Raw genomic sequence first — 15,165 nt, forward strand, 5'->3', positions numbered from 1 at the left:
TAATAAATAAATGTTGATGCATATCTGCAATTCTTTCCTAAGGATAAAATACTAAAGGTGGATATTCTTGGTCAAAAGTTATACAAATTTTAATATTTTTAAAAAATTTAACAAATTTCTCTACAGCAAGGTTTTACCAATTTATATACCCAAGAACAGTTCATTTCACTCTACCAGCAGTTTTCAAACATTTTGGTTTCAGATCCTTTTAAACTCTTTAAAATTATTAAGAACCCCAAACACGCTTGGTTTATATAGGTATTATACATTTATTAATATTTAACAAATAGAAATTAAAATGAGAAAATTTTTAAATATTTATTCATGTTAAAATAAAAACAATATACCTATTACATACTAATATAAATAATATATTGTTATGAAAATAATTATTTTCCAAACCAAAAGGTAGGTATGCACTGAAAAGAGGGGCTTTGCTTTACATTATGAAAATCTCTTTGATATCTTAACAGAAGATGGTTGGGTTCTCATAGCTTCTCATACATTTAATCTGTTTTCGGTGGAAATCTATGACCAAAGTCCTTGCTCATTGGACATGTAGATGGAAAAGCAGGAAGTATTTGAATGACCTTTTTATATAATCATGGATGTTCTTTGATACTCCCTGCATCTCAGCAAATGGAAGTTTCTTAAAGATTAGTTGCTGTATGAAATCTGAAGTGATAGTTCTGGACTCTGCTACATTCAAATCCACTGGTCTATCTTGCACTTGGATGGATCTTTTACCCATTCATGCTGAGTTGGTCATTCAAAAAATACCGTCTTTCAGAGTTATGCAGATCTTTCAAATTTTGACACATTTTATTATGTATTTCAAAAAATCACATTTATTAATGTCACCATCACACCATCAATCTCATCAGAAAAGTCTTTAAATATTGGGGAGCTGTCAAGTCCACGATTACATGAAAGCTTCAATTTCATCACTGGCCGCAAACACTGTCAATTGTTTATCCTGAAGTGACAGGCTCACTTCATTTATTTTCAAGAAAATATCTGCCAGATACCCAGACTTGAATACGCATTGTTTGTCAGTCGTGTTTTGATGTAATACTGGTGCTCCTTGAACAATCGGGGCTAGTTCAGCTCACATCTCGTGATCCCACCAGTGCCTCTGATTGAGGAAACTATCACATCCCCATCTTCTGCAGAAATGCTTTAAAAGTTCTGCCCATTTCACCATGCAGAATATTAAAAAGACTTGTACTCAAGGGTTGGGACTTAATGCAATTAATAGTTTTTACTACTCCACAAAGGATTTTCTTAATGGAAACCATCTTTTTCTTTTAACTATGAGTACATTGTGGTGAGGAATATAATTACTACAAGTACAGTTGGTTTCCATGGCCTTAATTTGTGTTTAGGTACCATTGCTTTGGCACCATCCATACAAGTGTCAACACAATGAAAAGGCAAATAACGTTTTAGTCTTCCTTCTAGAACATGGTTTTGACCTCACAGTCTTCCAGAAAAAGAGAGTGGCTCTCGCTATTAAATTATTACTATTATTATAGCCATTCTTCCTAAGCCCCACTTCAATGAATGAGGTCAGTGATGGCTGAGAGTTCTTTTGCTCTACCCTGCCTCCGGCAATATTTACTAGTGAATTTCACCTATACTAGAAAAACAAACCAAACTTCTCAACGGGTGGCGCAAAGACACCACAATGACACAGGTTCTTGGATTTGAGGAGAAGCAGAAGAGAAGGTAAAACACACACTGGCTTTTTGAAAAATTATTTATGTGTTTAAAGCGCAAATTAGTTTGATAGAGAATCTCTCATGCCTGTTTTATTTCCATCTCTCTCAGACTCACAATGGGATGCCTATCAATTAATTCATTTAGAGAGCCATACACCACAAGAAATAAATTATTTGTCCTCTGGAGCTTGTCACAAGGGTATTTTTTAAAAACCATTAAACAGAAAGACAACTGTTCATCTTAGGAAGACGAAAGGCCAGTTTTTGGTCCTCAGCTGATAGTTTCTTCATGGTATCTACGCTGTGGTGTTTTATATGTGATAAAGCATGTACTGTGACCCTCCTTCTCTTATATGAGTAATTGGATTAAGAGTAGTGCTTTGTGAGTATTTGGTGAGATGATGTGTCTGCTACGTTGAACGCTTTGCCTGGCATCTGGTGAGTTCTCAGAACTGGTCGTGATGGTGGTGAGCAAAGCGATGGCATCGGTAACCGTAACAATCTCAGGAGTTGTTTTAGGGTTTAGCACCTGAGGTCTGCAAAGTTAGAGGATGCTTTAATGGTCACATGGACAGGACAAGATGGAGCTGACCCTCAGGCCCTGACTCTGCCTCCCTGCCTGTAATCTTTCCTGCCGTGCTACAACCGGCTCCTGGGCTCTCATTGTTCTCAGCTCTCCTTTAGGCTTGATCCTCACTGCCTGGCTGTGGGGTTGCACTCAAACAAGTTATGAGCCAGGTTTCTCCAAACTGGAGGCCCCGTGCCCTGACCTGTGAGCACAGGGTAATGAAATGCTTACACTGGGAATCCAGCTGTCCACTCTCAATACACATTACCTTGGGCAAGTAATAGTCTCCAAGGCCCTACCTCCTTATCTGTAAAAATAAAAAAGGGAGTGCTAATACCTTGCCCCACGGAATTGTGGTTAAGATTATTGCAGGAGGTAGCATCGGGAAACAGCTTAGCACAACACCAGGTACACGGTGAATGGGCAAGAAGCAGCAATCTGATGAAATTAACGATTACAGAAATGTTTACTCGTCAGGGCCCTGATTTCCAGTCTCCTAGACTAAACAGCGTCACTGTTTTCCTCCCTGTTCAGTTCCCAGACACATCACAGAAATATAAGAATATTGAAAACTCAAGTCTATAGCGACAGAATTTTCCATAACCCTTTTTTTTTGCTTTAAGCTCCTAAAGCTATTTCATAGAAAAATGACCTTATTTTTAAATAGAGGGGGCAATTGGAAATCAGTGAACGGACCTACCCCCTAATGATTTTTTTCTCAGACATAATTATAATAATTAGCATTATAAAGTGCTAATTATCTTTGGACACAAGGGACCTGCACACCAGAGACAGGTCCGCATTAAGTAAAGTGGATTTCGCTTCCTTCAGTTGCAAGTTTTCTCTTTTCCCCTCTTTGTAATGATGCAAAAGATCTTTAGTCTACCAAGCCTCATTTAAAACCTTTTTCTAGATAAGGAAACTGTCTACTGGCCATCCACTGCCAGACTGCCTATCGAGCTCATTGACATAAAAAGAAATTGTTCCAAAACTCATGACTTTTTGTAAAACAGTTGTGCTGTAGTTTTCTTGGAAATGTAGACTCCAGATGCCCAGTAACTAGAACCCGGGAGGAATCAGAGACTGTAATGATGATGAATTTCTCGTTCATATGGAGATTGTTCCTATTAACAAACAGATGGACTTCCACCCTTCTTGGATTCCTGGACGCTCTTGGGGTGAATGAGTTGTGTGTATAGGGGAGAAACTCAGAACATGGCACAGTGTTTCAAGCTGACTGAGACTTAAGGAACCATGTCCTCCAAACAGTTAATTTTACAGAGAAGAAACTAAGGCATAGAACTACTTGAGAAGAGAACCAGAACTCAAACCTGCAACTCCTAATGTTTTTATATAAATTTCATTATGCTGCATTGGGCTTTAAGTCATAGGCAGAAGATCTGATTTTGAAATCCAGGGACTAGGGCTCATTGAGACTGTGATGCCTTTTTGACCATGTTTCTCCTGACAATTTTTCAGTTTCCTCATTTGTAAATGCCAGTAAAATAGTTATGGCGGTCTTTCACATCTCGTGCGGAAGTGGTGGACCAACAAGATAATGCTTGTATCTCTAAAAAGTCTTCACGGATTTTGTTATCTTTGAGTTTTTATTCACATGACTGTTTTCATTTGGAATTCCATTTGGTGAGAGGAAGAACAAGGTGAGAATTCATTTGCTTAGAGGTGTCTTCACCCATGAGCCCCCCACTGAGTGAGGGTGTGGCCCACATCATGTCACACAACCCAAATAAACCTCCAATCCAACCCAGTTCCTGAGGGTTCAGCGCCTCCAGGAAGGACCAAGGACATGTGCCTCTTAGCTCCTCTGGTTAGAGTATTGTGCTGGTGAGACTTCAAGTGCCCTTGAAGGTCATTGACAGCACCTGTATTCCCACCTGAGTTTTAAACGTATACCTTGGTTGAAAGAGAATGAGAATGACAGTGATTTGGCACAATTCTTTCTCCAGGAGTAGGGAACAGGAAAAACTCTCTAGGAATGTGACTTACTAAGTAACACCCCAATTCAATAAATCTGAAGTTTGATGATCTATGTTTTGGATGAAAAGGCTAAGGCTGTTTTTTTTTATCACTACCTATTGACTTCTTCCAACTATGGAAGCAAACATGTGAGCAAAATCATTGAGGCAGCCGAACATTCTTCACCAGTGCAGCACAACGCGCTTCACCTAATTCTTCAGGTAATGGCATTTCAAAAGGCCTACCACTTATTTTTGGACAAAACTTCTTTTTTTTTTTTTCTATATAGCTACTTTTCCCACCAAAAACAACACTAAATAAACATGCTATAAGAAGTGATATTTTGACATTATTGCTTTAGGCAAAAGACACCGTCGTCGTCGGCACATCAGTTTTTAATCAGAGAATATCTCTATTTGAATTGATTCTGTGCTTGTCTGAGCCCAAAATAATTTGCTGTGCATATTTAGACCAAGTGAAAGATAGAAGAGTTATCACTGTACATATCTTTTTTCTGTTATATAGGTGTTATTTCCATGCATTCTTTTTTTTTTTTGCAGAAATATCTCCCTTTACTTATTTTTTAGGAGGTACCAGGGATTGAACCAATTTAGGACCTCGTAAATGGGAAGCAGGTGCTCAAACACTAAGCTACATCTGCTCCCCTCTAGGTGTTCTTAAATGCTCTTTTGTTTAGCCTTAATTTGCCTTAAAAGGTTTTTTGTTCCTATAATATCATTTTATTTTTAAATTTGATTTGAGTTGGAGATAACCGTAAGCTCCCAAAAGGTTAAAAACAATTGGTGAAAAAAATGGTGCAGAAAGGAAAATGCATTTTCCAAAAAAATAACTTTTTTACAATTCTCCACCACCCTACCTCCTTCTATCAAGTTTTTTCTTCTTCCTATTTTGAGTGCCAGAAGCTTTCAATTCATTACACTGAAAGTCCAAGTTGAACTTAGCATTCAGGTTATTGTTTACTTACATAAATTTGCTTTCATTAATATATATTTTTATTGATATATGATTTCAATTGATGTACTTTAATATATATTGATAAGCAATATATATAACTCAATTGATACATTTTATATATATTTGTTTGGGATGTTACAAGTTATAATGTTTGTATTTAAGATTGAGGAAAAATGGTTTTCATTTAACAATTTTTCCCTCAGGGATAGAATATCAAGAATAAATTAAAAGGCATTAAGCAAGGCATATGTGTATATTTAAAAATTAACAGCAACAAAAATTGACAGGTAGAGGCATAGAAGTTTGGACATCAGTTGCCTTATTGCCAGAAAGAAATCAGTATTTTATCCTTTAATATTTTTGTTCAATTCCTTCCTTCTCTTCTGGTCTTGGGGTCAAATATTTGCACCTTAATGATACTTAGCTCTCTAAAAGATGAGCTGGCTAGATCAGCTGCTATCTGAGACAGACTGTCTTCAAATGTATTTTCAGCATATCTTCAGTTATTTTTCCTCTGTTCAATTTTGTTCATCTCCTTACTTAACTTTTCAAGTGCTACTATTTCCTTTTTAAATGTGGAATTGAGAAGTGCAAACATTATTGGAAGAGAGAGTCTTACTAGCATAATTGTGCATTATCTTCCTTTTATATTGCAGACAGAAAACATTAAATCTAGGGGGAATAGAAATCTGCGCAATCAGATATTGATAGCACAATTTCCTTTAGAAATACTTACCTGTAGAGAAGAAAAATACTGCTTTTTTAAGTGCAGCAACTTTTCATCGTTTTTTAAAAGAGCCAAATGACAGGGGGAATTAAAATTCTGTCTTCCAGGAGTCTCACCCTTCCTGCTGGTGTTGGCTCTTGTCTTTGGTAGTTTGCTATTTTAGTGAGGGGTTTGGGTGGGGCGTGGGGGGTGCATTTTTTTGTAGGGCTGTGTGTTATAATCTGGGGCTTGAGGGGTGAGTACTCGGGCCTGGCTTAGATTGGTTTTAGCTGCAATAATTACTTAACAAAAAAAATTTAATAGCTTTATGCAAAGATAATTGACGAAGAGTAAACCATACATATTTAAAGTGTACAATGTTATGCATTTGACATATCTATAAACCTGTGGAATAATCACCAAAATCAAGGTGGTTAAAAGATCCATCATTCCCTTACCTTGGCTTCACGGAACCACTTACTTGCTTTCTGCCCCTATAGATTCCTTCGAATATTTCAGTATTTTATATAAATGTAATTATACAGTATGTGCTCTTTGTTGTCTGGCTTCTTAACTCAGCATAATTATTTTGAGATTGATGCAGGTTGCTGCAGGTTTCTGTAGCTTCGTATTAGTTTGCCAGCACTGCTGTAACGAAACGTCACCAACGGGTTGACTTGACCAACAGAAGTGTAGGCTCACAGTTTTGGAGGTTAGATGTCCAGACTCAAGGTGTCAGGAGGGATCTGGCTTTCTGAGAGGTCTCTACAGTTCTGGTGGCGGCTTCCGGCCATCTCGGTCTCCATCTCACAGACTTCTCACCCCCGCCTGTCTCCTACTCCTGGTGGAGGACCACACTTCCTCTGCTTGTAGGGACTCCAGTCATGTGGGATTCAGGCCCAGCCTGATTCAGTTTGGCCTCACCAGAGCTAAAAACACCTTCAAAGGTCCTGTTTACAACTGAGTTCACACCCACTGAGGTTAAGGCTCCGACTTCCTGTGGGAGGCAGGATTCAATCCATAACAGTAGTTCATTCCTGTTCATTGCTAACGAGTACTGGTGTGCACCTATGCGTTCATTTATTTTGAGTAAACAAATAGGAATCAAATGGCTGGACTGTAGGGTAGGTATATGTTTGCCCTCTGACAAAGCAATTTTTGTCATTTTATGGTTCCAGTTTCTTTGCATTCTCACCAATACTTGATACGGTCAGATTTTTCTAATTTTAGCTGTTCTAATATCTGTATAATGCTTTTTTATCATGGTTTTAATTTGCATTCACCAAATGACAAATGATGTTGAGCATCTTTTCATTTGCTTACATGCCATCCATATGCCCTTTTTGTGGTGAACTACCTGTTTAAATCCTTGGCTTATTATTTAAATGTTTATTTAACTGTTTTCATGTTATTGAGATTTGAGAGTTTTTAATCAGTTCTGGATACAAAGCTTTTATCAGGTATAAGCTTTTAAAAATACTTTCTCTCAGTCTTTGGCTTGTGGCCCTTAGCAGTGACTTTTGAAGTTTTTAACTTAAAGTCTATTTTATCAAGTTGCTGTTTTATAGATCAAGTCTTTGCTGCGATATCTAAGAAAACTTTGTCTAAATCAGGAATTGGCCAACTATTGCTCATAAGGCAAATCTTGCCTGCCACCTATTTTTGTAAATAAAATTTCATTGGAACACAGCCATGTCCATTGTTTAGTTTGTGTCTATGGCTGCTTTTGCATGACAAGGGCTGAGTTGAGTAGTTGCACCAGAAAAGATGCCCTTCACAAAGCCTAAAATATTTACTATCTTTACGGAAGAAGTTTCCAGAAAAAGTTTGTTGACCCCTGGCCTAAAACAAACTCATAAAGGTTTTCTTCTATGGCTTCGTCTAGAAGTTGTAGAGTTTGAGGTTTTCCATTTCGAACTATTATCCATTCTGAGTAATTTTTATGTTTATGATAAGAGGTAAGGATTGAAGTTCATGTGTTTGCATAAGGATGTCCAGTTTTTTCAGCACTGGGTTTGGAAAAGACGATCTTTAACCCACTGTTTATTGCCTTTGCACATTTATTGAAAAACCAGGTATCCATAGATATAGGTCTATTTCTGAATTCTCCATTCTGTTACATTGATTTATGTGTCATTCTTGATGCCAATACATTGCTGTTTTAATTATTCTACTTTTATATTAAGTCTTGAAATCAGGTATTGTCTTCTAACTTTATCATTCATTTAGATAGATGTTTGGGCTATTCTAGGTCCTTTTCATTTCCATATGAATTTTACGTGCAGTTTGGTAACTTATGCAAAAAACCCTATTGGGATTTTGATTGGGGTTACATTAATTTATAGATCAATTTGGGGGGGAGTGTCAACATCCTAACAATACTGAGTTTTCCGACCCATGAAATAGTGTAACTCTCCACTTATTTATGTTTTTAATTTATCTTAACAGTGTTTTGTAGTTGTCAGAGTACAGCTCTTTCACATTTTTTGCCAGATTTATCCATAAGTGTTTCATATCCTTTTTGCAAATATTGTAAATAGTATTGTTCTTTTAAATGTCAATTTCTAATTGTTCATTTGTAGACATGCCGATAGCAGAAGGATGGACTCCCCCATATCCAAAATTCTATTCAGATAGTGAGGCTGATGATGTCACACATGCCCCAGGAGGATAAGAAAAGATTTATTGCTTACATGCTGAAGCTTTACGGGAGACCAGGGCTGGAGCCCAAGCTGGTATGACAGTTGCAGGGAGAGCAGGGCAGGGAGACTGGCTGGGTTTTTTTCTGGTGCTGAGGGGTAGGGCTGTGCAGAGGATTCCCTTGAATGACAGGGATTTGCATGCACAGCTTCCTCTTCCAACTGGTGCCAAAGCAGGGAACACCTGAGCTTTCTTATCAGCTTGCCCAGATGAGGGACAGAGGGTCAAGTGGAAGGGAGGGCATTGAAAACTGTCAGCAAACATCAAAAATAGAGAGTTAGACTTCTTATTACAGTTCATTGCTGGCATATAGAAATACAATCGATTTTTTCTATTGATCTTGAATCCTGCAACCTTGCTACACCCACTGACTGGTCTAGTGGCTCTTGAGCAGAGTCCATCAGGTCTTTCACATAGATCATGATGTCATCTGTGAGTGAGAGAGTTTTATTTTTTCCTTTCCAATCTCCAGATGCCTTCTCCACCGTCACCGCCAGGACCACCTTCAGTGCAACACTTTTGGGACTTTCCTACCCCAAGCTCTGGATTGCGTGGTACTTTTTACGTCTTGCCATCCCACCTCCCATCCAGGGTTGCCTTACTGCTCATTTCAACAAATTTAGGCCTGAATGCAGTGTCATTTATCCTGTTCTCAGCCCCATTATAGTGATGGACCCTGCCCCAATCACACCGCCTGCTCAGAGGCTGTCCCTGCTAGCTCACAGTGCAGGAAGTGCAAGGAACTTGTGGCCACGTCTAGGAAGGCGTAAGCAAACTTACGAGTGGAGTGATATCCCTCTGTGGGGCCAGTTCAACTCCAGTTCAGATTTGCAGAAACATCCTTTTGGGGTCAGGGCTTGGTACTAGCCATTGTTTTTCACTTTGCTTTTGAAGATCTGTAAGTGTGGGGTGAAATATTTATATTTAGATCTGTATCTATAGCTATATATCATCTATATTAATATGTAACTATGTATTCTGCTCTAACCCATCCTAGCCTTCTTTGCCCATCCTCACTCACTCCAGGAACAGTTTCAGAAAATATGCTCTTGACCTAAATTAATGGAATGATACGCCAAACATTCTGTAAACTGGATTTTGTCTAGGTCCTTGGCTAAACTGCAGGAAATGAATTTCAAGAGCCTGCCATGTTGATTAGGCCAGTAATTTAGTGAGACAGGGAGGGATGAGAAATGGGAGAAAATAACAGATCATGTGTCCCAGGTAGAGAGGAAGGGGCTGAAGAGTGATAAAGAGGACTGATTTATAGACTACAGTTCCCCATCATAGATTATAAATCCCTAGGCTTACTTGCATATTGATCCAGGCAGGGGTGAAGAAGCCAGAATAAGGCATGAACAGGCACCGAGACAGGGCGGAGGCAAGGGACAGCAAAAGGCCTTGGCACTTGCTTTTTAAACCATTAATTATTCCGCCCCTTTGCTAATGGCAGGGGAGGAGTCCCAGCGGTTCGCTGTTTTGATTGGTTACCTCACCCATCAATTCCCCCAGGAGGGCCCAATGATAAGGCCCCTGGAGAATATCCAGGCTTCTCCTGGCTTCCAGGGGAAATCTCATTCCAAATAGCAGCATCTTATGAGGGTCTTCCAGTAGCCATCTTGGGGGGTACCAAATGGCATGTGGACTTCTTGCCAGGTTCCAGAGCTGTCTATTGATTCCTTATGTAGTCTGCTTCAATTCTATTTCAAATTTCTTTGAGTTTTTACAGAACCTGATTTTCTCACAAGCATATTTAGCTTCTAGAGGAGAAGGCAACTGCTTCTATGAAGGAAAGAAAGACATCACTACCACCACCTGAAAATTGCTTCAACCATTTAATTACCTGCTACTAATATCAAAAATTCTATGCTTAAAACAGCAAGCTTGGATTATTTTCAAATATCGAGCAGGATTTGGTTCATTGTGTCTCCTTAGGCTTTGGTGGGAGTGTGATTGGGGCATTCCTTTGGCAGTTAGGTGTTTCTATGAGATTTTTGGGTTCCTACCACAAAGCGACCTACAAAAATAAGGATCAGGATATTGAATGACTGTATGAATTAATTTTTTTCCTTTTTGGACAGTAGAGTTACCATATGCAAAAATCTGTAAAGTATAGTCGTTTATTGGGAGAAAGGGTATTGCTTCACAGCTTTTGGGTCTTGGCAGTATTTTAGAGTAGGTAATTTCCAACTCAATCATACTCTAGCAAATTCTCTTTTCTCTCTAAAAATATGTTTTTTATAGAAATAAAGATGTTTCTGAGACACAAAAATAAGTAAGCATAATTTTGAAAGTTAGAAATCAAAATAAGAAATCTAGGGAGGTGGGCCTCAGGGTTTTATGGCTGAGTGGCTGGTTTAAAAGATCTCTGACAACAAGGAGAATGGCTAGATACTGGCAAAATAGATGTTACTTAGATCATCTCTCAGAGTGGAAGCCCGTGTACTTGTTGGGATATGTGTTAATAGGATCTTCAAGAAGATGCATGGTGAATTGTGTTTGTTAGTCTCGTATTATCACTTTTCCCTATTGACTCTCTATTGTCCCTCCCCAAAACTTGCAGCTCCCACGAAAAAAGCCACCCCCAATCTTTTTATTTAATTTCAGAGTATCCATATTCTTTGTCTGAGTACTCCTAGTGTCAGTTATCTAGCCCAAACCACCCAAACACTCCATGTTCAATCTTTTCTCTATAAAAGTGCTTATCACAAATTTAGAACGCAACTGCCAAAGATGGAATCAGCTCCTTCCACCCAAATAGCTGACTCAAAAATCCCTAAAATCATTGTTGTTCAGGCTTGACATATTATCTTCGTTAGCCCAGCCATGTGTCCATCATAAATCCCATCAAAGAGCTGACTGTTTTCTCTGCACTGTTTTGAAAGTCTAATTTGTATGTTAACTAGCCCAGCGGCAATACAATTCGGATTGTTAACAGCAACCTCCAGACTCAGAGACAGTTCAAATGACCATTATCCGGACAAATGACACAGAGTGAAAAGCTGCTTCTTGTTATGATGCTTAATTCACAAATTAAAAGCTCCTCGAAGCTTCATTTCAGAGCTGGTCCTATTTGGGGCGGTGGTGATGGATAACAAGCATTGTTGTAAACAATAAAATTGTTTAAAAATGTAGGTTGGCCAAACAATTACACTGAAATAGACAACTTTTTTTTTTTCTATTTCTTAAGAGTTTCACAATTAGGATGTGACCAAAATAGTGGGAGCATTGTTGGTCAGTTAATAAACATATAGAATGCTAAAATGTGAATTTAAATTACTTTTAAGTTTAACTGTCAGCACCTAGAACTTATACTAAGCCTAGCTTTCTGGATCATGAGAATGTTTGACTGGAAACACGTAGAAAAATAGGTATATTTGAGATTGGTATTGTTAACTGTTATTTTTAAAATAAAATATTTATCAGGAAATTAAGATCATATGGAATATTCATGATCATGGAAAATCAATTATATTTAAATGATTTCTTAAGAAGTCAAGATGATTTCCCAGAATTAATTGCACTTTTAATTGACTAGTTCTAAGAATTTCAAGAAGGAAAATATGATATATATTCATTCACTTATCTATTCATTTGTTATTCAAAACACAATTGTTGCATGATTGCTAGGTGCTAGACACTCTGCTATGTTCTGGATGCAATGAAAATATCACAAGGCTGGAAACCATATGAAGAGGGTTATATGGCAAGGAACTAAGGATGAGCTCTATCCAGCAGTCAGCAAGAAGCTAGCACTTCAGTGTAGTAGCATCAACCATCAAGAGAACTGCAATAGAGTCTTCCCTGGTTGAGCCTCAGATGAGACTGCAGCCCCAGGTAATACCATGATTGAGATCGTGTAGATCTTAGCCAATCTGTATATGATTTCCTGACCCCCAAACTGTGAGAAAATAAATGTGTGCTGTTTTAAGCTGTTAGGTTAGTGGCAATATTATTATAAACTATGAAATGTGTTATGAATTACAATGTATTTGAATTAATAAAATTCATTATGAAATAAATTTGGTAGGTGGCAATCTGTAATTTAAAAGGTGAGCTAGAGTAGAGTAGAATAGATGGATGGGATGGGATGGGATGGGATGGGATGTAGTGGAGTGGAGTGGAGTGGAATGGAATGGAATGGAATGGAATAGAATAGAATAGAAGGAAGCAAGTGTATGTTTAGTTAAAAATCTTACTTCAATTATACCCTATATATGTGTATATATTGTGTCACAAAATGCATTTCATAGCGTGACTTGTGGGAAAAAATTAAATTCTATAACTAGATGCTCTGAAGTTCTAGACAGGTAAATTCTGAAGTTTCTAAGAACATTTTTAAAGGCCTTTGAATCCTGCAGAGTCAGTAGTAGAGAAGCAACTAGTAAGAAACTAAGAATAGTGAAGAACAAAAACATTTCATTGCATTTAGAGGTTTTTAGATTTGGAAAGAGTATTAGAAGGTTATATCTGGAATAAATTGTAGACATCATCTAATATTCAGCAGTCAACTTATAAATATAGAGAGAATTAGGCAGGAATTTAAGATTTTCCAATTATAGTATTTATTTCACTGGTAGTATCACATGATTTTAGTTTGCACATAAAATTAATTTCTTTTTTTACCATTTATGCATTTATTTTAACTAGTATTTAAACAATTCTAATATTACTGTTTAGGTTCAGAAAAATGTAACTAGTGACTCCATGCCATCTCTGTTTTCATTTAGGCATCACATTATAAAATCTTCTGGTAGTATGTGAATAAGAAAAACTCAGGAAAGTGATCTGCAAAAGTCTGAAGGTTGGGAAACCCTGTCACAGGCCCAATTATGGTTGTACAAATGAAGAAATGGAAGATCCTAGAGGTATAAAGGACTCGCCTTGCTCAGTGTTAGTCATGGGAGCCAATATTTTGAAGCAAGGGAATGAATAATTGCTTAAGTTTACCTATGTTAGAGGATCCTCCTCACAATAATTAACAAGCTGTGACTCAATTCTCTCTGACATGCATTGAAGAAAGACAAGCACTCCCCCCTCCCTTCAGCCTGTGTGTCTAAAACATGGCACTTACCCAAAGATTGAACAAAGAAACCATGTAGAAACGGGAGTAAAGTGAGATAGAGACCTTCCCTCCTGCAGATCAAAGCACCACCTGCTCCTTCAACTTTCCAAGAAAACATAATTCCCTAACCCTCTAGCCATACAAGGGAGAATTTTCTCCTCTAGGGCTTCCCATTGGCCCCTGGACTTCACTCAGACTGTTGACCACCTCCCACCAACTATCATTTCCCTGCCAGGAATGCACTGTATAAATTCAAATCCCCCCTTCCAGAGGTGGGCTAAGTCTATTCTTCAGACCCCCTCCATTGGGAGAGCTTCCCAATAAACTGCCTGCCTGCGATCATCAGTCTCCATGCCCCAGTGAGCAACCCCTTTCCTCTAACACCTAAATTGTAGACTCGCTTGAATTAAATAATTTATACTGTCGGGTGCATGTATGTGCCATGACATGTATGTGTGTATAATTTCTCTTGATTCCTGTCAGACACTGTGTGACACAGAGAGAGAAAGACAACTGTGGCGGTCAAGCTCATGAGCCATCTTAGCCAGGTTATGGTGTCCACTTGTTTGGTCGAGCAAGCACTGACTGAATTGTTCCTGAGGCTATTTCCTGGGTTTAAATCATCAGTAAGTTGGTTGCATCTGTGGCTGATTACATCTGCAATCAACTGAAGAGATTGCCTTTCCCAGCCAGGACAGAAGTTTCACCTAATCAGTAGAAGGTCTTAAAAAGAGAAGGGATGATTTTCGCAGCCAGAAGCGAGAATTTCCATCTCAACTTCTTCAGCCAGCCAGCTTCTCCAGGGGAATTCACCAAGAAACCTTTGACATAGTTTCCACCTTGCAGCCTGCCCTACTGAATTTGAGCTTGCCCAACCCAAAGTCCTGTGTGACAATTCTTATGAAAATCTCTTTATATATTTATGGATATATACCCAGAGAGATTAATAGGTGATCATAGCTGGCTGTTATCGTAAAGCAATAAGTTGTTGAAATTATTGATAATTAGTAGCTTCTTTTGAGGGTCATGTTGAGAGTGCAAAAGAGCATTGACTTTCAGGTCGGAAGATGGGTTCAGTTTTAAACAGTCCTGGTTTTGTGATCTTGGACAATTAAGCCCTCTGAGGCTCATTTTCCTTACCTATATAATAGAGAGTCAAATCCCTCCTTTATAGAATCATTAAAGAGATTAAATTAAATAAGTTCTGTATAGCACCTAGAATTTTCTAGCCCATGGTGTGTTACTAAATGCTGTTTCTCAACATTGAACTCTAATTTAGGGTCAGTCTCTAGTTAGATACTGTCATCCATTAACCATGATGAGAATCAACCTCTGAACAAGTGTGGCATAAGAATTTGTATGCAGTGTGCTTATATGTCTTAGTAAAGAATAGATGGCATGTACAGTAATTAGGTGCTTGTTTCTTTTTATATAAAATATAATTCTACTGAAT

The sequence above is a fragment of the Dasypus novemcinctus genome, chromosome 31 (assembly GCF_030445035.2).
Source record: "Dasypus novemcinctus isolate mDasNov1 chromosome 31, mDasNov1.1.hap2, whole genome shotgun sequence".
NCBI lineage: Eukaryota > Metazoa > Chordata > Mammalia > Cingulata > Dasypodidae > Dasypus > Dasypus novemcinctus.